The following is a 26985-nucleotide window of genomic DNA, read 5'->3' on the forward strand; positions in this document are numbered from 1 at the left end:
AGAGGTATATGTGTGAAAATTTATAAAATCTTCCATTGTAATCTTGCAAAGACATCAAAGATCCCTGGTCATTGAAGTAGAGCTAAAACATTCCCTTTTTACTCATGACACAAGGCCAAATGGTGTGCCTGTATTTGTAATGAGCAACTTTCTTTAGAGTGACATTAAATATGCCAGCCCAATCTAATAGTCTTATGTGACAGATGAGTAAACTGAGTGCCAGAGAGTTTAAGTGAGAGACAGGATTCAAACTCAGGTTTTGCTGATTTCAAGTCCAACAAATTCTATGTACCCCACTGCACTACCTTTTTGAATTTTTAAGGAAAATGAGAAAGAAGTAGCAAGGGTGCATTGTGAACGTGAAAGGACAAAGATGAAATTAAGCATCACATAACTGCAGATGATTAATTATCATCTCCCTTCACCATCCTTTATCCACCTGTCCTGCCTGTTTCTCAAGTGAAAGTAGAAGTTCTAAGCTGAAACCTGCCCCAGCCACAGATGAATAATCCTTGATCCAAATTGCAGACCTACCACATGAAAGGATTCCCAAGTTTAGAGGGTCAGAAATTTCCCTGGGACCTGATGCCTGGCTGATTCAAACTGTAGCACTGTCCCTCATAAGGTCTGAGACAGATGGAATTAGCATCAATGACTATTAGCACCAGTACCAACACAGACAATGACTAAAGACTTGGGAAGTCTATATACTCGGTCCTACCTACCATGACCCTGTTTGTTTAACAGGTTGGTTTGTGGTAGAGCCCTTCTTGACAGCCTTGGATCCCTGGAAATGGATGGTGGTAAATTATTATTCAAGCAGTATGCCCCATTGTTTAAAGCTTCCCTCAAGGTCAGCAAGGACTGGGTTCAAGCCCTGTCTCTGACACACATTGACTGAAACCCTGGCCAAATCACTTAACCTCAACATAAATTTCCTATGTTGATGAGATCATGGTTTCAGTTAAAAAAGTTTTGTTATCATATCGGTGTATGTACAATAAACCTATTTCAGTATGCTAAATGGAGACAAGAAGATGAGTAGAAATTTATGCAGTTGTTAACCATGGAAGAAGGCATTTTTGCTGAATCCAGAGTTTTCTAAGCTTTGAAAGCTTCAGAGAAAATTTACATCTTTGAAGTTTCTGTTCGATTTATTCTTGGCAAAAGGTGATTTCTTGGTTCAAAGAAAAGCTGAATTCACTGGGTTGTTCAAAGGGATTTTTGGACAACATAGTGTTTTTATTAATCAGAAACACTTCTGCTTGAAAGTATACATTGGTGTAAAAACAATAATAAAAAAATGCTTGTCAAGGATCATTTGATACCCAGAGAATTTAACAAATCTTAAGAGAAACTATGATGGACAAAACACACTACTAGTTTCACCAAGCCAAGGAGCTGTGGGTCAGAAAAAAATGGATCCACTCAACCCGAAACATATTGTCCTGCTTGTAGTAAACCTATAGTGTTCCAATGCATTTCTAAATACAGGAAACGTGCTTTAACACCATGCATAATTGGTGTATTCTGGTCAATGATAGTGTTAGATCCAATGTGATGGCACCTTGCCTTTGAAATGGAACAACGTGCAACTCAATAGCAATTCTCGTACTCAGGTATTATCGAGTAATTGACAAGTTTTTCAAACTATACAGCAAAAAGTAACTCTCTTCACCACTGATGCAGAGAAGTTTTTTTCCACTAGAAAGAAGAGATGCCCCCATTTTTTTAATCAACACACTGTCAGAATCTTGTTTTTATGTCTCTTCTGAAAGACAGCAGCACAAGCTTATAACCTCTTCTTGTGCAATACCATGCTGTGCTTGTGGTTAAATATGGACATAAGACATAAGCCTCCTCTTTGAAATGGACATTTATTATCTCCTTGGTGTTCTCTTCTCCAACTGCTGTCTTCTTCTTATTTATTCTATGATATAAGATGTAAGTATTAACCACACACTTCATTCTCCAAGGAAAGTACTCTGTGGCCTAACAAACGGGCAATATTTTTTCCCTGTGACCTTTACTTTCAACTTGAGAAAGTTTTATAATCTTTTTTTTTGTTTTTTTTTTAAACAGAGGTTGGAAAGAGGGTGACTGAACTACTGGGTGAAGATTCTGTTCTTACTCCAGTTACACTTCAATGCTTGTAAACTGAGATAATGGGAAATTTTTCTTGGGTTTCTTTCTGAGGAATTATTAGAGGAATTCTGGCAGTCAGGTGAAAGGGTAGAAGGAATCATGATGGAAATAAAAGCAGTACTACTTTAGTGACTTCTGACACAGACATTGTCAAACAAGCTGTGCCACAAGTGGAAAAACCATTCTAATGCCAAAAGTATGTACGGTTTTACAAAGATGAGGATCCTAGTTATCACTGGATGGGAAGCTCAGCATGAGGCTAAATGGTTGGTTTGATCTTTAGAGTTATGATGTTGCAGGGTGTCACCAAGATTATACAATATCACACAGATAACATGAATGTTAAACAAATCACACATTTTGGAATTTCTTAAGTGGCATTTTATAGCTTTGGGATCAGACATGTTTTTGATACTGACTGTGTTTTTCTTTGCTGGATTCCCTAATGAATTTAACAGCCTTTATGCTGAACAGGAAATCTGGAGTGACCATTTGAGGTCTGTTTTCTTTATACCTTGTGGAGCACAGGTTTACTTTCGGACACCTAATAAATCAGGATATACTGTCTAAGACTCAAGATTTTGCCACACCATTAAGCAAAGGACAGAAAATCAGGCTAGAAAGTTGGGATGTCTTGCTTCATCCTTTGCCCTATAGGGAAGCAAAAAAGCCAAGTCTTCACTGGTCATCTGTCATTTGAGTTGGGTTGGCTAAGACTTTTCATTTTAAAATACTTTTGCTTGTAGCTCACCAAGGAATACAACCATATGCAATTCTATATTTCAGGCAATGGCCCACTGCTGGATTGATTGCTGTTGACAGCTTTTGACCAGGGGGAGCCATTAGATTTTGCTAGCTGGCAAACAATTATAGCTTTGATATGTGCATCAAGGTAGGTGAAGATGAAAAGGAATACAAATACAGAAAAATATGCAGACTCTGTGTGGTCTATAAGTCCCCTTTTGTGATGATGGAAATGAATCTGCACTGGAAGGGAAAAAAAAAACTTTCCAGAAATGTTAGAGTTAAAAAGAATACTAAGAAAAGCTGCTGAGGAAGAATAAAATAACTTCTTAACTCTAAAATTAAGTACTTGGAAAATGAAGTTGAAAAGAAAATTGCACACCTTCGAGTTGATGTTAATGTTTTTTGGATATGGTCTGTTATTTTTTTCATACAGGTAATGAGAATAATCTGCTTGTATTCTTAGTCCTATATTCCTAGGATCCGACTCAAATTTTCTTTTACATGACCCTTTTTTAGCAATCTAATATCCAATTTTGCCTGGCTGACAAGAAGATCTTTAGGTTCTGAGTTGTTTGTTTCTTTTGGCAGCATTCAGATAAACTAATTTAGTCATCCATCAATCTTTGAATAGGGTTTGTTCTAGGAAATGAGCAATGACATCTCAATTTTTGAGACACTGGATTCAAAAGTGATCAGAAAACTCAAAATAGGTTATTAATGATCACTTTGTAATATTTAATATAATGATTATAATTATCATTGCATGGAGAAAAGGCAAAAATTGGTATTTAGAAATAGATTCAACTATCAAGTTGGATTTGAAAGGCATTTTATATATGAAAATATTGGTGTAGTGTCAGTAATTAGAAACACATACAAATAATTTCATAATGAAATCAAGTTTAAATAACAGGGGGACTAAAACCCCCCAGTTTTGGGTAAATATTTAGACTCTACCTTTTAGAAATATTTGGAAAAAACAGTACCAACTAATAATTTCTTTTTGGAAATAGTGGGAATGAAACTCCCTTTGAAATGTATTGTTTCTTCTGGATTTTTTTAAACCCCAAATATACACAATTGTGTAAGGACATGTTGTCACTGAGCAAATTTAATTTAGTGAATGTTTATTTCTCAGACCTGTCATTTCATCCATTTAGGGAGGCAGTATGGGAATTCCCTCCACTCCCATAGATGGGCAACTTATTCATAATTTATCTTATGAAATTTTCCTGGGACACTGAAAACTTAAGTGACTTGTCCACAATAATAGTCCTACTATGTGTGATAGAAAGGGCTTGAACCCAGGGCTTCCTGACTCCAAGGTCAGCACCTCTATCCATTGCATTATGATGCTCCTTAGAGTTTAATATGTGATAACTTACCACATTATATATTTTTGCCATTGGTTTATCCTAAAACTATCCCAAGTGATTTAAGAGGGAGGTCCTATAGTTTCCTATAGAAGTGTGTTTTTCCATTGACATTAATTCAGAAGGAAGTTCTTTTCTATAATTTTAAAATTTCAGGTAATTTTTCTGTCTAACCCTGTACTGTTAATACTATGGTTCAATAGGGTGTGTACTGACAGGAAGATTCATTGATTATCTGAATTTCAAAAATAAACTGATGGATGATGACGAAGATGATGACGATGATGATGACAGTAAGGACAGTGGTCGTACAGGATTTTCCAGATCCAATGCAGGGTTCAAAAGTCCATTGAAAGTGTGTGAAATTTGACATATTCTATACCAAAAGAGTTTATTTGTTCTTTTTTCCCCAAGAGACTTCTGAAAGATATATTTATGTGAATCTGGAAGAAGAAAGTTGGATATTGATAGTTTTACTTTTCAAAGCCCTTAATTCATTGTTCTACTTAAAGAGGAAAAAAAAAGTTTTATTTCCATGGTATTGAAACAACTAGATGAATTAGGTAAACCAAAACAAACCAACTTTTAACCTCATTTGTAAGGGGAGAGTAAAAAAAAATAAAACTCTGTTAATTAACTGAATTTTTTCTTTCTTTTTCTGATAGCTGGGTAGAAGTCATTAACTGCCACAGTGCCAAGACACTTCAAAAAATATGTCTTTCTCTTCTGCTGAATAAGTAATTTCTTTTCACCTGAAGAATGAAATTTAGGATACCTATCACAGGAAACCTAATAATGTGATACATTGCTGAAATGCCTAGGACCTTGAACATGTGTATATTTAAATGAAAATCATGACAAAAGAAAGGAGAAAAGAATTTCAAGCTTTTCCATCTGAAAGCATTCCAGAGGTAGAGAGATGAATCTTGCAATAAAATAGTATTTTCTATGTTTTATACACTAAAGAGAGTAGTGAGTGGTATTTTAACAGAAATACAGAGAATCTAATTCAAAGGGTCCATGATATACCAAGCATTTTTTTTATACAGTGAATTAATTATGTGAAAGCACTAGTCATTACTTGGAAGAACAAACTGGAACATAAGAATAACATGAATACTTCCCAGTCTCATACGTGGCTTCTCTTCTCCCTCCCCACTTTTTTTTTCATCCACCATGGGAATGACAGATTAAACAACAGTTTAAAATCATTCATCTAGGTATTCATTGATTGTGACTTCCTCAGAGGTTTGTCAGCATCCCAAATGAGAGGCAAAAAAGGTCATCTGGTCTAAAACTAAAATACAGACCTTAGAGACCATCTAATCTACTATCTCCTGCAATTTTTACATATGATAAAAGAGTCCCAGAGAGATTGTGACTTGCCCAAAGTCACAGAGGTAGTAAGTCTCACAGTATGGAATCAAAAACTAGGCTGTCTGACTCGAAATCCAATGCTCCTTTTAGCTATCCCACAGCTTTTTATTAAAGTAGAATTAATAAATGAAACCTTAAGAACTGTTAAAAAATGGTACAATAGCATAAGAAATACATTCCACACCAGGGAGGGACTTTGAGGTAACTTTTCCACATGGAAATATTGCACAGTCAAAATAAACATGTGGATATAAATCACCTTAGGCCTTGAAACTGATATCTAAACAGAAGTATTATTAATTTTATGATTGTTCTTTCTCACTACTTGGACATTAGCTGATTAATCATAATTAGCACAAAGGCACACATATCCCCATTGTTCTTTAAAATAAACTTAATATACATAGCACTTTACCTTTCCTCAAACAATCCTATAGTTGGAAGGCAGTACAAGTATTATTTTCTGCTTTTATAAATGAGAAAATAGAAGATCAAATAAGTTGAATTACTGGCCCCAAGTCATTGGGCTACTTAGCTATAGAGACTCAATGAGTAACGTACTTAACGCTGATCTTTCTGGGCAATGTATGCACACTTTGGGCATATGCTGAGATGTAGTCAAATGGTCATCAACCTTTTCAAGTATGAGATACACTTTCTAAAGCTAAAGGTATATATTGGACTTCAACATGTGGTCACTGAATAATTAATATGTAATAATTTAGAAATTTATGATTAAAAGCTTCTAAGAATTCAGGAATGCCAGCATTTTAATTTCATTTATTGTGAGAACATTAACCTACTTTTGAAAAATAGTAACAAACACACATATATGAGAGGTGTTATTTATTTAGCCACACTATAGAAGGTATGTTTATTTGGAATCAAAAGAAATATCTCATTTAAATTATATAGAAATGAAGAAAAAAAGAAATTATATAGAAATGAAAAGTACAATGCTTGGAGCATGTATAATCAGGGACTCATTATGATAACTCTGAAACCTTCCAAGGGTGCTTGGCCCAAAAGCTGAATAGCAATTGTACCATAGAAAGATAACCAGAATGAGTATATGAAAACTTTTGGTCCATGGCGCTGTACAAGAAGAGTGCTAAATTTAGAATGCTGAACTTTGAGTCCCTGTATCTGAGTTTGAATCCTGGCTTTGCCACTTACTACCTGTGTGACCTTGAGCAAGTTACTTAACCTCTCTGAGGCTCTTTTGAAAAATTTAGATTCCTTCCAACTCTATGTCTACAGATGACCTCTAAGGGTTGTTGTAACGAAAGCTGTAAAGTGCTAAATAAAAGGAAATTTGAATTTACTATTATTTCTGTCACACAAAGAATTTTAATTAAAGAGCAATTGTGATGTGTCCTTGTGCTAATTGTGCTAATTATCTAATCTGCTAATATTCAAGCAATACTGAAGAAGGGGTCCATGAATATATCAAGATACAAGCCCTATTCTGATACATATTGGCTTTCTCCCTGCCATACTATCCTCAGGACAAACTATGTTTAGGTTATGAGAAAGAATGCATAATCATGGCTCTAGTTGAAAGGGTACAGAGTACAGAACCATCCATGAGGAAATGTTTAAGTACAAAATTTTGACCATTGATAAGACACTTCCCCTCTTTGGGCATCAGTTATTTTTCTGTAAGATGAAGAAGTTTGAATAAATTACTTCTAAATCCTTTCCAGCTTTAAATACTGCTATTCTTTAATGACTAGTCATTTTATAATGTGTTATAATTTGCCACCCACAAAAAATTCCTTCTATGACTGCTGCATCATGGTTTAGAGGTGACAATAGGTTCTTGTAAGCTATGCCAATAATGATTAAGTTCTGACAGGCCTGTCCATGTTGGGAAGGATCTGAGTATAGTTCTGGTGACAGATAGTGTTTTCTTTCAAAGGACCAAGCTGGTAATTTATGGAGAACCTGATCCAGTTGCTAGGCCATTACAGGGATAAATTATTTCACCATTGCAACCCATGGTATAGAGAAAAAATGCAAAGTCCTCCTTTGTCATATGTTACACACTTCTACTTGTGCAGAGACAGAAGAGGGGTTGTAGGTTGCTGAGTCACATGGTTTTTAGACAATCCATAAGTACTAACTCTTGGTCATTTAAATGTGAGATTCTTATTCAGTGACTGAGTAGATCTATTGCTATCAGGACAGAATCATATCTGGCTTTACGTTCTTCCAATAAAAGAAACCAGAAGACAAAAGAAAGTCGAAGCTAAAAACCCATAGAGTCTCCTTGAAGAAGCAAACAAAGGAGTTACTGTAGCTAGTTTTATCACATATTTAAAGGCAACATGACACAGAATTTCATCATTTAGTTGGTCATCCTATATTAAAGTACACGTGATGAACACTTATTTTACAAAAAAACATGAAGGTAAATATATTTTGGTCACTAAGATTTTGTTGCTATCTTAGGTTCACACACTGAGAGCTCAGAAGAGATAATTTAGTCCAAACTGAGGCTTAGAATAAGTGATTTATTTGCTCAGGGTCACATGGGTGGTACATAGCACAGCTTGACTTTGAACCTAGTTCCTCTTGCTCCACATACAGAGATTTTCCCATTGTGACAGTAGAATAACATCTGTAGTTGAAGATGAGAAAGCTTGGGAGTTTCTACAAAGGAGATGAAGAAGATTTGAAGAGGCAAAGAAGTAGATGGAGTCAAGCACAAGATGAAGATAACTGAATAAAGACTATGCCCTCTAATCCACCCCTGCTTCTCATCACTGTTTTTCCTCCTCACTTCTGCCTCTTACAATCCTTGGTTTCTTTAAACTTTTAGTTGAAGTGATACAACCAAGATGCCCTTTTCTGATTCCTCCAGTTGTCAGTCACGTATTCCCATCATTGTATATTTATTTTGTCTATATACTATATTTGCTTATTTGTAAGCATGCTATGTTCACTCAACAGAATATAAGCTCATCAAGATCTGGGTTTGTTTCAATTTGCATTTGTATCCCTGACACCTAACACAGTGCTTGCTCCATAGTAGGCACTTAAGAAATGCTTATTATTTAATTGATGGATTGAATCAGAAAGCTAAGCAAAAGATAATTTAGTGTGGTGAGGTGAGAGATCTGGAAAAGAAAGGAAAGGAAATTGAATGTGCTTTTCAGGGTAATGGTGAGGTATTAAGTAGGTAAGAAAATTGGAAGCTCTGATGATGAAGACCCCCACAAGCAAATGGCTACAGCATTGTGTTTTAGGAGGGCTACTAAGAAGAATGAAAAGAACTGGAGATATCATTTCTAGCAGCCTTCAAGAGAAGGGGCAGTTTTTCAGTGATTTGCAGTGTGTGTAATGATTTCACTTCTGCTATATCCAAAAGACTTTGATACGTGCCTACTGGACTGACTGGTCTCCCTCCTAAAAGAATAAGTGAAGAAGTTTAAGCAGGGCTTCTCTACAGATTATCATCAGGAAAAATAAAATATTCCTAAAAAAAGAAAATGCAGGAAAGACTTGGTGCTTTACAACAATCTGTGAAGTGGGTATTCTTCTTCTTCCCATTTTATAGCTTAGGAGACGGAAGTAGACGAAGGTTAAATGAGTTGCCAGGGTCACATAGATAGTAAGAGTCTCATGCTGGATTTGAACTTAGATCTTCCTGTCTCCAAAGTAAGAGCACTATTTACTGAACCACCCATCTGGCTTTAAAATCGCTCACAGGTTCTCTTAGGAGAGCCAAAGAAATTGACAGTAGTGGCTTGATGATATACATGAAGGAAATGAGAAACATCATTTTGTGGGACTATTCATCTTTGTTTTGCAGAATTCATGATGAATATAGGTAAAAGGACTACAATGAAGACAATTACTGCTTAAACACCAACATGTGTGGCAAAGTGGGAAGAGCAAAGGAATTCTATGAGTCGATAATCCAAACCAACAGATAGAAAGACCAAGAGTCAGAAAGACAAGGAGATGAATAGATACTAGATGGATATTTGTGGACTTTAAAGGTAGGCATAACCTCCAGCATCTTTATCATCAATCCTTTGTTGAGGACACTGTGAGAAGGTGCCATTTGTATCTAGTAACAAACAAAATCACAAATAATGAAATTGACTTTATCTTAATAGATAGGAAATAGGTTAGTGATTTAAGAGCCATTTTCAAAATAAGTATGCATAGTCAGATCATTTGCTTTTATAGAAGGGATAGAGATAAGAGCATACTTTATACAGTTTACAATAGTGCCAACCTGACTTATTCAAGTAAGTTATTTGCTAGGTGGCACAGTGAATAGAGTACCGGGCCTAGAGTCAGGAAGACTCATCTTGCTGAATTCAAATCTGGCCTCAGACACTTACTAGCTGTGTGACCCTGAGCAAGTCATTTAACCCTGTTTGCCGCAGTCCCTCATTTGTAAAATGAGCTGGAGAAGGAAAATGGTGACCCACTCCATTATCTTTGTCAAGAAAACCCCAAATGGGGTCATGAAGAGTCAGACATGACTGACAATGACTGAACAACAACAAACACACTCTTACACCTAAAATGTGAAACGGACTAAGAAAAATACTTTGATATAGACCTTCAACATTTCATGTAGAAATTTCTGTTACACAAAGCAATTGTCACAATAAGAAGGCCAAAAGAGCCCAGAAACTGCCTTTGTCAGAAAATATGACTTGCTAAGTAAAGAGACAAAACACCCAAGTACAACACTAGAAAATAATGTAAGCTTTTGCAACATATTATGGAGGAGGAAGAAATTGGAAGATTATGGCCAGTACTGTCTTGCCAAACCATAAAGAACAGTAGCATGGACAATGAATCTGAAGAAAGCCTTGAGTAAGACTCAACTAAACTAGATTATCTTGAGAACATTTATAGATGAAACTGGAACAACAACAAACAGCTGAAAAATGAAGTTGATCTGTCATCATGTCTATACCAAAATGTTTTCATCATCAAATTACAGAATAACTCGTTTTAGTTCTAACCCTTTATTCTGTACTGTGCTGTACACAGAAGTAGAAGTGGCACAAAAAAGGATAAAGATAGGAAGACAAGCTAGCTTAGACCAAGAAGATAGAAGAAATCTCTTGTGGATGTGACATTTTAAGAATACTATAGAACTTATTTTCAAGAAACTTGAAAAAGGAAATGTTATCAATTTACTGGAAGGAAAGCCATAAATAAAAAAAAAAGTATGTTGGCTCATTTGGCTTCTTTCTCTTTGTTATGAATCTTTATGAGAAGAATAAGTTTTTATAGTATTTTTGATGAAAATATGAAAGGGGACAAGGTGGGTTTTCAAAAATTATTTTATATAACAGACCACACCAGTATAATTGCACAATTGATTTGCAGCCTATAAATGTGCATTTAAAAAAGTATGTTGGTAACTGTATTTCAATGTACTAGTTTTCTGTCTAATCTTATGTTTTTAAAAATATGTTTAAAAAGTACATTTTAAAATGTTTCCCTGAGAAAGGGTCCAGAAGCTTCACTAGACTACCATGTGCACAAAAAAGGTCAAGAAATTTTGATATAGAGAATACAAGATCCTGCTGTGTTTAGTGGTTGTTTGTTATAAAAATGTAGTTGGCTCTCCTCCAACAGGGAATATCACATGAAAATATTAGGATTCTATGGCATTCTTTGATAAATGAATCCTTATTCAACGATCTACTTTTTCCAAATGTTAAGTAGAAGGGGAGATAGTCACTAAAAAGTGTTAGTCACTATCAAGGAGGAAGTGCTATGAAGAGGCCAAAGGGGATGGGGATTAACTATAGATACTGAAGGACTTCAGATATAGATGACCTTGTGATGATTATACAATATCCCATAATTAAGTTCAGCTTTCTTATATAACATCAACAACCACTTAAAAAAGATTGACTTAACAATTCACATATAAAAAAAAAAGAAAATGAAAGAAAAACTATTGCCCATCCATACAGTTTGCAAACATATGGAAAACCCATTGAATCTGTCTCATTGAGTCAAGCCTGCATGGATAGGAGGAAGGATGATTTCAGTAACAAAAAAAGGGAAGAAAGAAAGAGGAATGTATTTTAGAGAGAAGATGATGTGTGCCAATTTATGTTGTATTTGAGGTGTGCTTGAAATACATAGGTGGAGATATCCCAGAAGATATATGTAAATACAAGTCTTAAAGATGGGGGCATGAAGATTTGGGGTATTGTATAGTTTGGCTTCACAGAAAAGTGCCTAGAAAGAACAGATCCTTTCTTGTCTAAGACCCAGAGAACATATGACCAACCCCCATCATAAAACTAAATTTCAGGTGAAAATCTGCCAAGAGACAAAATTTAATTTTACAAATATTACAGCACAAATGCAATCTTTAGCTCTGGAGACTTTGTTTTAAAGCTAGGTGAAGGTCAAATACGCTGGGATTGTTAAAGAATCGTTCAAGAATGCCAGTCACAGCACACATCTGCCACTCTTAACTAAGAAAAATTCCGCACAGTCAGGAGTCCCCATCTAAAAAGGGTTTTAGGGTAAAGTAAACATCGTGAATGAATTACCCTTCTTCCCCTGGAGAGGTCACATTTGAGGTTCACTGGTGATGCAAGATGGTGAGCCTAGGACAGTGCCCACCTGCTAAGGATTAAACAGAGCGCTACAGTCTCTTGTGCAATCAATGCCTTATCTTTATTGGGCCCTGTATTCATCACTGGAAACTTTGACAGGCTCATAATCCATTCATTAATGTATGTTAATATCATACCCCATGGTGTTGCACAAACTTTCAAACACTTCTGTCCCTTTCTTATCAACCCCCCCCCCCAAATAAACCAAACAAGCAAGAAGTTTTTGTATGTGAGGGTGGGCAAAAATGGTATACTTCTTGCATTGGAAAGGAAAGTTTGCCAAACTGATTTTATTCAACTCTTCTCAGTGTGATTTTTCACAACTAAAGTTCCCTCACATGCTGTAACAATAAAATTATTGCTTGTCAGCCAGACCAAGCTGAAGTCCCATAAATACCATCTTGAACGATTTCAGGCTGCAGTACAATATTTGCCTTGCTAAGCCATCATGGTGGGTCTAATAATTTGATAGTAAGTTTCAAAGTTGAAATCCCATGAAGGAACACAGTCAGGGATATGGAAAAGAAAAGGAAGTTTGGGTGATGGGAAATTCTTTCCAAAAGTAATAAAACATTTCTACAATTGCAAATTTCCCACTAGCAAGAACAAAATAATCTCACAGGTTGGTTAGAATCATAAACTTCTTGGAAAATGGAAATCTACCATAATATTCCATAGAATATTTGAAAGCATGAATAATTTTGGAGCTTACAATATTTATTTCTTTGTTTTTATGAAAGCTAAACAATACAAGAACTCCTTTACCATTTTTAAAGACTAGATAGGCATTTGGTATGCCGCTCTCTGATGGAAGGTGTTGATACATTTTTGGTGGTAGCTTAGCTACTTCATTCTTCTCCTTTTAGAAGTTTCAGATGAATGCCATTTGAAGTTTGTGATTTATGGCCACTTAATTTCTCATATTGTTTCAATCATTTCTTTGTTTTGATTGCCCTGACAATTCTTCACCTTCATTCATAGTACAAAGTAACTCCAGGGTAGATAGTTCTCCATCATGCTCTAAAGGGAAGGCACAACACAAAGAACTCATTCAATTTCTCTGCATTCTTACTAATGTCTTTTGATTCTTGCATTCGCACTCTTGTAGACTAGCAGGCCAAGTCAATCTCCAGTGGGGTTCCTACTTCAGCTACACTTAGAAAATCCAAAGAAGAATGTTTTATCATAGTGGTAGTGATTTTAAAAATTCAATTTAGATTTTTGTTCCCAAAATTCCCCTTAAGCCTTTATATCCTGTCATTTGATCACTAAAGGTTTTCCCACTACTCCTAACCTCTTCACTTTGTTTTATTTTATTTTATTTTTCTGGTAACTCTCACAGGCCTCTAATAATATTCCTTTAAGCAGCTTCCATGCTACTTAGATAGTTTTAAATTTCCTACATTTCCCCCTAGGTCCTTTCTCACTAATCTCTTCATTTTTCTTCAAATCTACTTTTTAAATAAATCGTGTCCAAATCTGATCTTTCAATATGATGCCCCCCTCCCTACCCCGTGAAGATGTCAAACTTGATTATGTCATTGCTACTGCTGCTTCTTTCCTTTCTTACTTGACCTTCTATACAGGACCAAATAGAACCATTTAACCATCTGTATCTCTCAAATAAACTGTTCAGCCAGAAAAAGTCTCTGCATGCCTAAAGTACCCAAAGAAATCTGAGTTTTCATCAATTTTTTATCACTAAAAAATCTTGGCAATGGAGTGCCCAAACTTGAAATGTGCCATCAGTAAATAAGTACCCACAGTAACAAGCTTTCCCTGTGTGCTCTGCATAACAGGTCTCAGCCATAATATAAAGCGTATGCCCCACATTTCCATATGACAAATCAATCACAAAGAGACATAGGTTTTACATTAACATATGCCAATCACTATATGGGAACCTACCAACACTTACGTACTGTACTCAAAAGTTTATCCATCTTTAGATAAATAAAACAATGTGTCTCAACTCCAGTTGGATTCACTTCCCTAACTATTTCAATACAACTTCAAGTGTCAGGCAAACCAAACTGAGTGACGATAAGCTTATTCTTACTCTTTCCAGATTGAACAAATCTAACCAAATAGTTTTGTATTACCACAGTGTCTCTTTTGTAAGAAACCATGGAGTAGTCACCAAATTCTTAGTAGAGCTAAAAAACATACATATCTTTCAGCAAAACCTCGAAGGGACTATGTGAAGAACAATAAATCCTATAGATGCTTTGCTATTCTTAGGGTTATTTTATCTGAATTTAGCTCTAAGAAACAGTTAAATATACATTCTTCTTGCATAGGTTTTTAGATCACAAAAAATCTATGAAAACATTGTCATCAATGGTATACCTTAGTACCTACTGAATGAAAGAAAATGATGCTGTGCACGTTTGGGTGTATTTTGGCTCTGAGATGGAACATAACATAGTGCATTGTGTTTGGGCCTTGGAATCAGGAAGACCTGGATTAAAATCATGATTCTGACACATACTAGCTTCATGACCAAGGGCAAATAACTTCTCAGGGCCTGAGGGAATTATCTAAGATTTTAAATTACAGAAGAGTTGCTAATTTGCATTTAGGAGAGAGTTTCTACACCAGGATTTCCCTACATTGAAGAAATCACAGGTCTTTAATATAGATGTATGCAAGTGTGTATATATGTATGTATTTATCTATGTATATAAAATAATTTATTTGATGAGGAACTTCTATCCATATACTAAATGACAGATGAAGATTAGAAATTAAATAAAATTTATCCATCATCGAAGAGTTAATCAATAACTAAAAAGGGAAGTTCAGACATCCTAAAGTAGTAAAATTCCTTAGGGATGATGACAAAAAAAAGACAGACAAAAGAATAAATGGGTAGCTAATAGATTTAGTGACATAACTGGATCAAACAAAGAATTTCAGCAAATCCTTCTCTTTGAATTATTTCATTCTCTCCTAGCAATGGGAAAGTTTCAATTGGAATATTTAATAGTACATAGTCAATATAACAGAAGTAATTGGTTCCAATGAATCACTGCTCATGTTCAGTGACTGAAAAGTAAACACATTTATACATATATGTATACATATACATATATGTACATATGTGTGTGTATTTTTTATCTGATTGAACTTTGTTAATTATCAATGACTTAAGAATGACTATCAAGGCACAAATTCCTTTTAGTTGACATCAGGGCCAGCTGTTGCTCTGGAACACATATAAACTAATCAACATTTGTCTAGAATGTTAGAGTGTTACAATCAAAAACAGCAGTGCTGGACATCACTACAAAGATATCAAAACACAGTAAAATGTTAGGTGCAAGGCAAAAGAAAAGTAATCACTTGATTAATACTGTTAACTATTTTCTCTTCCTGGAGAGTTTCTCCTCTATTGTATCTCTCCTGGTTTTCTTTCTAACCATTAGTTTGCTTCTCAGTATTCTTTGCTGAATTTTTACCTATGTCCCACCTCCTAAGCATGTTTGCTGTTCAAGGTTCTATCATGAGCCTGCCTTCTTTCCCTCCCCAAACACTGCCCATTGGTTATCCCCTCATCTCTCAGGGATCCAATAAACACCTGTATTCAAATTGGTCTCAGAGCTACATATCTAGCCTTCATTTTCTGAAAGCCAATCGTACAGTGCAAAATGCTTTCTGGATGTCTCCTCTTGAATTTCCCATTGGTAAATCAAACTTAAGGTGTCCAAAATAGAATGCATTTTTCCTTTCTAAATCTGATCTTTCTTTAAAATTCCCTGTTTCTGTTGGGAGTAACACTGTCCTTCTCATCACCCTACTAAACCAACCTAAGTCAACTTTAATACTTCTCTCTCCCTCAGCTCCCATTTCTAATCAATTGCCAAGTCCACTTGTATCTATCTCCGTAACACCTCATGTGTCCATTACATCTCCTGTCTCCATCCCCTACTTTCCACTCATGTGGCTAGCACACTCATTCAGCTTTCCTCACTTCTGTGTCCTTCAAGGTGCAACTCACATAAAAACTCCCACAATTCCTTTACTGATTCTCTCAATTGTCAATGCTTTCCCTGCCAAATTCTTTGGTATTTATTATTTTTAATTTTCTATGTACCTGTTGTATATTTCTAGTACAGAATTGATTCCTTGAGGGCAAAGGCAATTTCCTTTTAGTCTTCGTCCCTCACAGATCAGTGCAGTGCCTGTTATGCAGTAAGTGTTTAATAAATATCTATTGAACTGAATTACACAAAATTGCTTGCATTATTGCAATAGCCTCTTAAGAGATCTCTAAACTGAGCAGAGTCAAGATGGCGGCTGGAAAGCAGGGACTTGTGTGAGCTCCCCCCCAGGTCCCTCCAAACACCTATAAAAATGGCTCTGAACAAATTCTAGAACTGCAGAACCCGTGAAATAGCAGAGGAAAACAGGGCTCCAGCCCAGGACAGCCTGAATGATCGCGGGGTAAGGTCTATCACACGGAACTAGGAGTGGAGTGGAGCAGAAGTGAGCCACGCCTGGACCAACCAGACCAGGAGCCAGGCTGAACAGGATCTAGCACCCTGAATCAGTGAGCTGTTGCAGTTACCAGACTTCCCAACCAACAAACACCAAAGATAACAGAGAAGGTTAGTGGGAAAAGCTTCTGGGACACAGTGAAAGGAGTTCACAGTTTGGCCACCGCCTGGGGAGCAGCAGAGGTGGTGGAGCTCTGAGCCTGCTTACAAAGCTACAGCTGCAGTTGCTTCAGGCCCCAGGCACACCTGGTGGGAGGAATCTGGGTTGGCGGTTCTTGGGGGAGGAGTAGTGCTGATGTGGCAGAGCTTGCTGTGTAGAAATAGCTCTGAAAACAACAGCACAGTCCCTCAAGCTTGGGACAAAGTGCTCTGTACTCTACAAGCAGTCATACTCCAAAAAAAAAAAAAACAAAACTCAAGGATCAAGTAAGTTGGCTGGGAACATGGTCAGGCAGTGAAAATGGTCTCAGATTCAGACTCAGACTTTGGAATATTTCTTTGGTGACAAAGAAGACCAAAACATAAAGCCAGAAGAAGTCAACAAAGTCAAAGAGCCTATATCAGAAGTCTTCCAGAAATACATGAACTGGTCTCAGGCCATGGAAGAGCTCAAAAAGGATTTGGAAAAGCAAGTTAGAGAAGTAGAGGAAATATTGGGAAGAGAAATGAGAGTGATGCAAGAAAACCATGAAAAACAAGTCAATGACTGGCTAAAGGAGACCCAAAAATACTGAAGGAAATAACACCTCAAAAATAGACAAACTCAAATGGCAAAAGAACTCCAAAGAGCCAATGAGGCTCTATATTAAGGGATCAAAGGGCTTGGATATTCCAGAGGTCAATGGAGCTAGGATTAAAAGCAAGAATCACCTACCCAGCAAAACTGAGTATCATGCTCCCAGGCAAAAACATGGGTTTTCAATAAAATAGAGGACTTTCAAGCTCTCTCAGGGAAAACACCAGAGCTGAATAGAAAATTTGACTTTCAAACACAAGAATCAAGAGAAGAATGAAAAGGTAAACAAGAAAGAGAAATCAGAAGGGACTTACTAAAGTTGAACTGTTTTGTTTACATTCCTACATTGAAATATGATGTGTATAATTCATGAGACCTCAGTTTTAGGGTAGATGACAGGAATATACATACATACATACATACATACATACATATATATGTATATATATATGTGTGTGTATACATATATATGTATATATGTATGTATATGTGTATATCTATATATATCTACATAGATACAGACAGAGGGCAAAGGGTGAGTTGAATATGAAGGGATGATATCTAAAAGAACAAAATAAAATTAAGGGATGAGAGAGGAATATATTGAGAGAGGGAGAAAGGGAGAGATAGAATGGGGTAAATTACCTCACATAAAAATGGCAAGAAAAAGCAGTTCTGTTGGAAGGGAAGAGGGGACAGGTGAGGGGGAATGAGTGAATTTTTCTCTCATTGGATTTGACCTGAGTAGGGAATAACATACACACTCAATTGGGTATCTTACTCCACAGGAAAGAAGGAGGAAGGAGATAAAAAAGAGGGATGATAGAAGGGAGGGCAGATAGGGGGAGGAGGTAATCAAAAGCAAAAGCTTTCGAAAAGGGACAGGGTCAGGGGAACAAATTGAATAAAGGGGGATAGGATAGGAAGGAGCAAAATATAGTTAGTCTTTCACAACATGAGTATTGTGGAAGGGTTTTACACAATGATATGCATGTGGCCTATGTTGAATTGTTTACCTTCTTAGGGAGGGTGGGTAGGGAGGGAAGAGGGGAGAGAATTTGGAACTCAAAATTTTAAAAACAGATGTTCAAAAAAAATTTTTGCATGCCACTAGGAAATAAGATATACAGTCAATGGGGCATAGAAATTTATCTTGCCCTACAAGAAAGTACGGGATAAGGGGATGGGGGAGCAGTGATGTGACAGAAGGGAGGGCTGACTGGGCAATGGGTCAACCAGAATATATGCCATCTTGGACTGGGGGGGAGGGTAGAAATGGGGAGAAAATTTGTAATTCAAACTCTTGTGAAAATCAATGCTGAAAACTAAAAATAGTAAATAAATTAAATAAATAAATTTAAAAAAGATCTCTAAACTTTTAGTCTTTTCCTTCTCCAATCCATCCAGCATACAAAAGTTAAAATAATCCTTTTGAAGCAGAGGACTAATCATGTCACTCCCTCATTCAAGAATGTTCAGGAGTTACTTAGCTCCTCATACAAAATCAAACAAAAAACAAATGAACAAATGAAAACAGTTTCTCTCCTATCACAGATCATTGAACTTGGTAGATGAATTGCTTGAGGCATCAGAGAGGCTGCAATTTTATCTGGCTCAAACTATTTCTGAGAAGTAGGATTTGATTCAGGGCCTTTTAAATCTAAGCACATCATTCTATCCACTATTAGACACTGCCTCTGCAGCAAAAAAAAAAAAAAAAATCCCCTTTTCATTATTAGTCCAAAACAGAAAACAGGCCTCAATAACTGAACCAAGTTTTCATCCCTAGAGATGTGCCATCAATAACTCAAAAAACAATGTTAAAATGGAATATTAAAAATATGGGTAAGTAGTAACCTTTCCATCTAGTCTTGTAGCACAGACAGGACTTTTCCCACTAATATAAGCATCATCACTTCTACACTTTAGAAGAGTTGCTTTTATCAAAAAAGAAATTATTACCTAATGTCCAATCTTCTGATAATATGCTTTTTCTGAATTTAGCCTACTGGTCTCCCAATTACAGACTCACCTATACTTGTAGTTCTTCAGTTGGGTGGGATCTCTGTAAGCTTTAGTTCTAGTCTTCAAAACAAAGGGTCACATTCAACATTTAAAGAAACAGTGAATTGAGCAGGACTTTTGGGGAAGGACTATTGCTATGAAAATGTTTGCTATGGTGCATATTTTAAATGTAATCGCATTATTTAACAAGAACATAATAACTAACATTTGTCTAAGTTTTAAGGTTTGCAAGGCATTTTATATGTCATCCAACTTGATCCTGACAATAACCTTGTGAGGAAAGTGCTATTTTTCAACTTGATCTTACACAGGAGCAAACTAAAGCTGACAGAGGTTAAGTGTCACAGCTAGTAAGTATCTGATGGTAGAATTTGAATTCAGGTCTTTCAGACTTCGAGTTGATTTCTTTGTCCACTATAACACCTAGCTTCAATCTCGTTCCAATCCTGCTCTTTCTTATAAATTAACAATTAATGAAGAGCAATGATACTTGAAGAATTTGTGATTTAACTGGTATTAATAACTCCTTGTAAGACCCTGCAGAACTTGTTCTCCAGTGACACAACCCTTGAGAACCCAGTTCCCTTCCACACTATGACACAGAAGTAAATTAGAGCTGTAGTCAATTTATAGAGTATAATATATTCTTAGTGATACATGTTGTATGTATAATAGGCAGGAAAAGAAACCCACTGGATTTGAATTCAAGGCTTAGGGTTCAGATTCTGGTTATAGTGCTTATGGCCTATGCGACCTTGTGCAAATCACTATTTTCTTGGGTTTTGCTGTGTTTGTCTATAAAATAGGGGTTTGGACAAAATCTCTAAGGTCACTGCCAACTCTAAATCTATGATTCTATGGTTTATACAGACTCTAAATTTACAAAGTTTTTCCTATATTTACTTCCCTTTGAAAGTAGGGCAAGGCAAATATTATTAATCTTAATTTTATGGATGGGGGAACTTGACTCACAAAGTTTAAGTGACTTATACAAGATCACATTGCTAGCAAGTATGTGGTTTTAGTTTGTCTTAGCAGATAGCTAAGAGCTGATATCAATAAACTAGGGATTTTAGCATCAGCATGTATGGAAGAAAAAGAAAATGTCTCAGTGATCTTCAGGAACACCCCTATGCTTGTTTTTCTTCAAGAGTCTTTTTTAATAACTACATGCAAATTAAATGCAGATTGATGTCCTTGTAAGAGGAGGAGATTGAATAGCTTTGGGAATATCCCTCCACTTTTCATTTTATTTTGTGTAAATGAAGTTATTTCTTGAAAGGATAGGGGAAAAATTCCTTCAGTGGGAAAATAAAGAAGAAAAAAATTGTCTAAGGATTTGGTGGGGCGGGGTTTCAAATCTGTGTGGGAAGTTGGGGAAGGTGTTCAAAGAGAGACAGAGAAAGAAGTGAAGAAGGGCCATAGAATAGTTGTGACTATACAAAAAGTCTTCACATGGTCCATGGAACTGTCCTCTTTCAGGATGACACAGCTTCCTATGTTCAACAGTATGATGATGAAGTTTCACAGGAACTCCTAGAAAAGGCCAAACTGGCCTCATAAAGAATATATGAGATTTAGTGGTTGGAAATTCCTTGCCAAGGCACCAGAAGTTGAACTAACATGAAAAACTCAAATATGCTATCTTTCCATGGAATCTATCAGGGTTGTTATGCACAGCCTCTAGAGAATTGTCAAGGCTGATAACAAACCACTTAGCTAATTATGGTGACTCATATAGTGATAAATGATACTATTTGAAGGAACCTAGTTTGAATCTCCAGGGATTAAAAGTCCTCAGCTTCAGGAAGAAAAGCTTTGGAGGCACAGGTGATACTTTCATCACCACTGTCAAATGAAGGTTGTGACTTTAGAAGTGAAAGGAGGATTTTGGAAGTGAACAGCTGGTTAAGATGTAGTTGGAGGGTGCAATTCGAATTTCAGGACCATCTTATGGGACATGTAAGTTATGGGCTATGGGCCAGGGATGGATTTTATCTAACAAAAATAGTCAAAATGAATATATTTTCTTGAAAACCTGTAGGCTTTGTCAAAAGGAATACAACAGGATAGACTGAAAAAAAAACATGTTGGATTTGAATTTAAAGGACATGGATTTGAAAGTTATTGCTGCCACTCTCTATAAGAAAATTATATAACCTCCCTGGATTTCACTTTGCTCCTTTTAAAATGAGAGTTTTTGACTCATTATTTCTAATGTCCTTGTGGTTATGATCATATGATGAGGGACTTAAGATGAAATTCCTTCAATCAATAAGCATTTATTAAGTGCTTACCACACTAGAGAACACATGAGTGAGACAGTTCTTTTCTCTCAAGAAATTTACTTTTTCCTGAAATGATTTATTATGTTCTGAGATAAAATAAATGCAGGCTATATACTATATAAATGAAGACTTTTTTTGTTTCTTTGTGTTTTGGTGGAGGTCAAATGTGAATGGAAGACTGACTGGCACTAGGGAAATCAAAAGAGGCCCTTTGAAGGGTATAGCACTTCATATGAGCCTTAAAGGGAACTAGGTTATACAAGAAACAGGTGAGGAGGGATAAACATTCTTGTTTTAGCAAGTATCTCTTTCGTCTTACGATTCCAGAGCCAAGATGGCTGCCTTGATGGATTGTAGTGTTCTTCATCTAATGCTATTAGCTTCATCCACCAATGGTTGTATTCCTCCCACTGTTAATTTCCAGGGACTGTGTCCCTGGTCCACTGAATCACTTAAACTAAATGAGCAATTACAAAGGGATATTTACTTTAAGGACTACGACAAGAGCACAAATATTTCTAGTGCCCTAAAATTTGTGAACATACTTTTTCCTGCGTAACCTTCGTCTCTGGGAGAAAATGGATTGCTGGTTGCTTTTGAAAAATGGAGACCAGATGCTACAAAGCTGGAGAAAGGCAGGTATGCCAATTTTTTAAAAATGGCAAGAAAAGTTGTTCAAGTATATAACTTTCTTGGCATAAGGCCTGGACTTGTGACTATAATGGCATATAGGGAACTCTTGGAAGTAGAAATGCTTTCTACCAGTGCAAGTCAACAGCTTCCCATCAATTCTTAGTCTTAGAGAGTTGCCTAGAAAATGACAGGTTAAGTGACAGTCATTACGTGTCACAGGGGGACTTGAACCCTGGCCTTTCTCAATGTAAGACTGTTCCATTTTTCATTAACTACCCCACACTGCCTCTCTAGAACACTATGCATGATGTCAATTCCTGCCAAAATTCAAGAATCCATTACTTTAAAAATTATGTATATCTTTTATTTTATGTCATTTACATTTCCTCTACCTCCTGCCACTTTTTCTCCTAAACCACTTTCCCTTATGATAAAGATTTGAAACAAGAAAAAGAAACTTCAGCAAAACTAATCAACATATTGACAGAATCTGACATATGCAGTACTCCACACCCATAGCCCTCCTTCTCTGCAAAAAAGAGACTGCTTTATTAAAAGGATAAGGACCAGGCACTTGGGGAGGAAAGTATTAATCACCATAACAGTATAGGTTTAACAAGAACAAATACCTCCAGATTAAACTTATTTGTTTATTTGAGGGGGTTCAATGAAAACACCACAGATGTAGCCCTGATTTGGGCTTGGCATTTGCTAAAGTTTCTCACAAGATCATGTGGAAAGGATGAAAAGATGTGAGTGAATAATTAAGGAAAATGAGTACATCTGGCCCTAAACTGTTTAATATTTTTATTTATTATTTTGACGATATAGATAGTAGGTTGTATAAATTTTCATATAACCAGTTGCTAGGAGGTGCGAAGCCAATGATAGAATAACAGTCATGATCCAGAAAGATCCCAAGAAGTTGGAATGATAATACAAAATTAATAAAATTAAAGAAGAATTAATATAAAGTCTTACAATCAGGTGAAAACATTCAAATGCTTAAAGAATATAAGGGTAGGTTTCCCATGTAAGAGTCATAGAGGAGCTCTAAAATGGAAACTTGAGAGATACTCAAGAAAAAAGTTTAAAAGCACATTTATCATTATAAATGCAATTAGTCAGCAGTAAGAAAAAGTGAATGCAGTATTGGACTAAATTGTTAGAATAATTGGAACCAGAAAAAGGAAAGTCCAAGTCCTGCTGTACTCTGACCTCATGATTCCATATCTGAAATACTGTGTTTCCTTCTCAATTTCCCATTTGGGGAAGCCAGAATGACTCTAAAAGATGACATAAAAATTAAAAGAATTAGAAAGCAAACCATAAAGGGGTTATATAGATAACTAGCCTGAAGTAGAAAAGGTACAGGGTAGGGCAAAACAGAGGGAATTCTGGATAACCTAATACATTAGTAATCTTAAAATTTTGATGTGTTGTCATGTAGAAAAGGGATTACAATTGTATTTTCTTGCCAAAGAGTAGAAACTAGCATGAATAGGCTGTTGCTTATCCTTTGTTTTTGAAGAGGACCAATGACGCCATGGGGTGATGTCTTGATTTGTACATGAATTTGATTTAAGTGAGGCAGAGATGCACAAAGTTGCCCATCTCACTACCTCTTTCAGAGTTATTGGAGTCCACTAGAAGGACAAATGTCACGATGACTGGTGTTGGCTTAGGATACAGTGGATGACCTTGGTTTCTTCTATATCTGACCAGGCTTTAAGATCTCCATAGTGCCTGCTTCAGCCAACTTCATGGCTGCTGGAACAAACCGTTCTCATCTTCCCATTCCACAGGGTGTATGTGTATGTGTGAGGGGGTGGTCTTCACATGCTTGGGGTAGACATCCCTGTAAATCACTAACAGTTTTGAGGCCTGTCAGTTGCTCTCAACCTGATTTAGCCCCTCTGCTGAGAGGATTTATGGTGGTATAGCTGCTGTGTATGTTCCAGCTTCTTGGAGCCATAGGTGAAGTAGGATGCCAGGTAGATACCAAAAGTGGATAAGCAGCCCTGAAAAGGTCTCAACAATCCCTCGCACCTGAGATGCCTGTCCTCCTTGAACATCTCAGGTACCCCACTGATGGGTAGAATTTGCAGACAAGCAATTCACTTTCGTTAATTGCCTTATTTGGAAAAAGCAGGAGTTGGATTAGATAGCCTCTCAGTCCTTTTCTAGGTATTAACCTACGGTCCTGTGAGTGAGTGCCTAACATGAAGGACATCATGTGCAAAAGCAAGGAGATGGGAAATGGAAGGTCATTTGTGATGAACAGCAAGAAGGCCAGTTTAAGAGGATTGTTGGGGGCTTGAAAGGGACTGATAAAAAATAAAGCTGAAAAGGTAATTTGGAGGCAGGTTGTGAAGGCTTTTAAATGCTTGCACATGATGAACACTGAAAAAGAAAAAAAATATTAAATTAAAATAAGGGTTTGGACTAGATGCTCCCTTGCAACTCAAACAATCTAGAAGTCTTTGATTAGAAACATGATTCTCTTCCACTGTCTCACTCCTTCCCCCTAAACAAGGTCTTTAAGCCCTACAGTGGAAATTTGGGATATACTCAGAAGACATTAAAATTATGTTTGTTTTCACCTCTCACTTACCAGTGAACACTTGGTGACCTTGCATTTCTAGAAGGAAAACTGGGATGATTATTTAGGGAAAAAGGGCAGGAATGAGATGCAGAATTTTCAATTTGAATTCAATAACTTCTGTTGAATGGAATTCAGTGGCTTAGGTTGTCAATTGGGAAATTCATTGTAAATGTACATAATGAAAGACATTCTACTCACTTTCTGATGTTTATAGGAAGATTTCTCAGATTTCTAGACCAATTTCTTTCTTTTTTTTTTTTGAACATTTTGGTTGCCAAAATAAAAAAAAATATTGAATGTGAAATGTCTTTTCAGTTACCTGGCACAGTCAGGTAAGCACTAGGAAATCATCTTATAGAGTAAATGTCATGGGGCTCTCTTGGAAACCAGTGTTACAGTATTATGGTATGACATTAGATCTGTGCCTCTCTGAAGGTCTTTTACATATTTTTCAGAAATGTAATCCTTCTACCTGATAAAATTGTAAAACAGGTTTTGTTGTAATTTTACCAGAACATCCATTTTTTATTTTTCCTTGTTGAACCCACTTATTAATTTATAATTTATTATTATTGGAATTTTTTTAAAAAGAATTAGACCAACAATCTTGGATTATGTCTAATTTTCCATAGCACAAACATGAAGCATATTTATCTTGAAATAGTATGACTTCTATTCTCTCTCTAGGTATGGAACTCTGTTGTGTCTTATTGTGACACTAAAGTTGCCTTTTTTTTAAGGGTGAGAAAGTAATTCGTTTGTCATGTCTTCTTATAAGCCTGGGAACAAAGGCCCAATTACTAGATTTCTGATGGCTCTTGTTATGAGGTGGATACCTGTCTATTAGGGACCAAAATGAGACCACCAACCGATTTCCCACAAGCTACCAAGCAACCATCACATGTTAACAATTTTCGGTCACTTCTAATCTGGTTTGGATTCAAAACAGTAACCTAGGGTTGAAAGGTTACATATCTGAATACCAGTCCCCTAGGGCCAACCAGGCTTCTGGGTTCATGAATTGAAGGTAATTAGATAATTTTAATTTAACAGGAATTGTCAACATGTTCATTATCATTCCAAAATACAAATACCTCTGTTTCAGAATCATCTATTTAGTGTGTTTCTGTTAACTATGCTCACCACTTTTTTGGTGCGGGGGGGAGGAATAGTTAAAGCAAATTATAACTTTTTCTGTATTAGATTTAAGGAGAGTTATACATCACTGAAATTTATAAGGTGTGTTATGTATTATTTTGAGCAAATAAGGAGTTTTTTTCTGTTAATCTTCATTGGATTTTAATACTCAAATTCACTCACTTTGGTACTTGTGGAAAGAAAGTTAATCAGAAAATGATTAGGGCATTAAAGAGTCTGGGAAATTTGGGAAGCTTTCCTGTTTTTTGTTAGGATAGTATTTTTCTATTTGATTATCATGTGAATTCATTCAGAACAGGGGGAAAATCCTTCATTACAGTATTTCCAACTTTTAATCTGAGCTTTAAAACCTCTACATTGAGGTCACTTTCTTATAATTGCATTGGAACTGAAAATCTCCAGTGAAATAGCAAGAATATAATCTCATTGCATCATTGACTTATCCAAAACTTCCTCATTTTACATATGAGGGAATTGAGGCCCATAACCAAGAGACTAACTTAAACTTGGTCTGGGTTGGGTTGTAAATGGTAGAGAAAGATTCAATGCCTAGGCCTTTATTTACAGATCAAATGTCCTTTTGAGTATTGTTGCCAATGCAAAAATTTTCAATTCTTTGAATTGCTCCCAAAATAAAATTAATCTAAATCCTAACATCCTTTTATTTTAGAATCCATGCCACAAGTGGAGATTCTTTTGTACTCAGAACCTAAAGAGTGAGCAGTAGATAGAGTTACTTCACAGGGATTAGATATATATTATAAGATTTATACATTATATAT

This window comes from Trichosurus vulpecula, chromosome 5 (assembly GCF_011100635.1).
Source record: "Trichosurus vulpecula isolate mTriVul1 chromosome 5, mTriVul1.pri, whole genome shotgun sequence".
NCBI lineage: Eukaryota > Metazoa > Chordata > Mammalia > Diprotodontia > Phalangeridae > Trichosurus > Trichosurus vulpecula.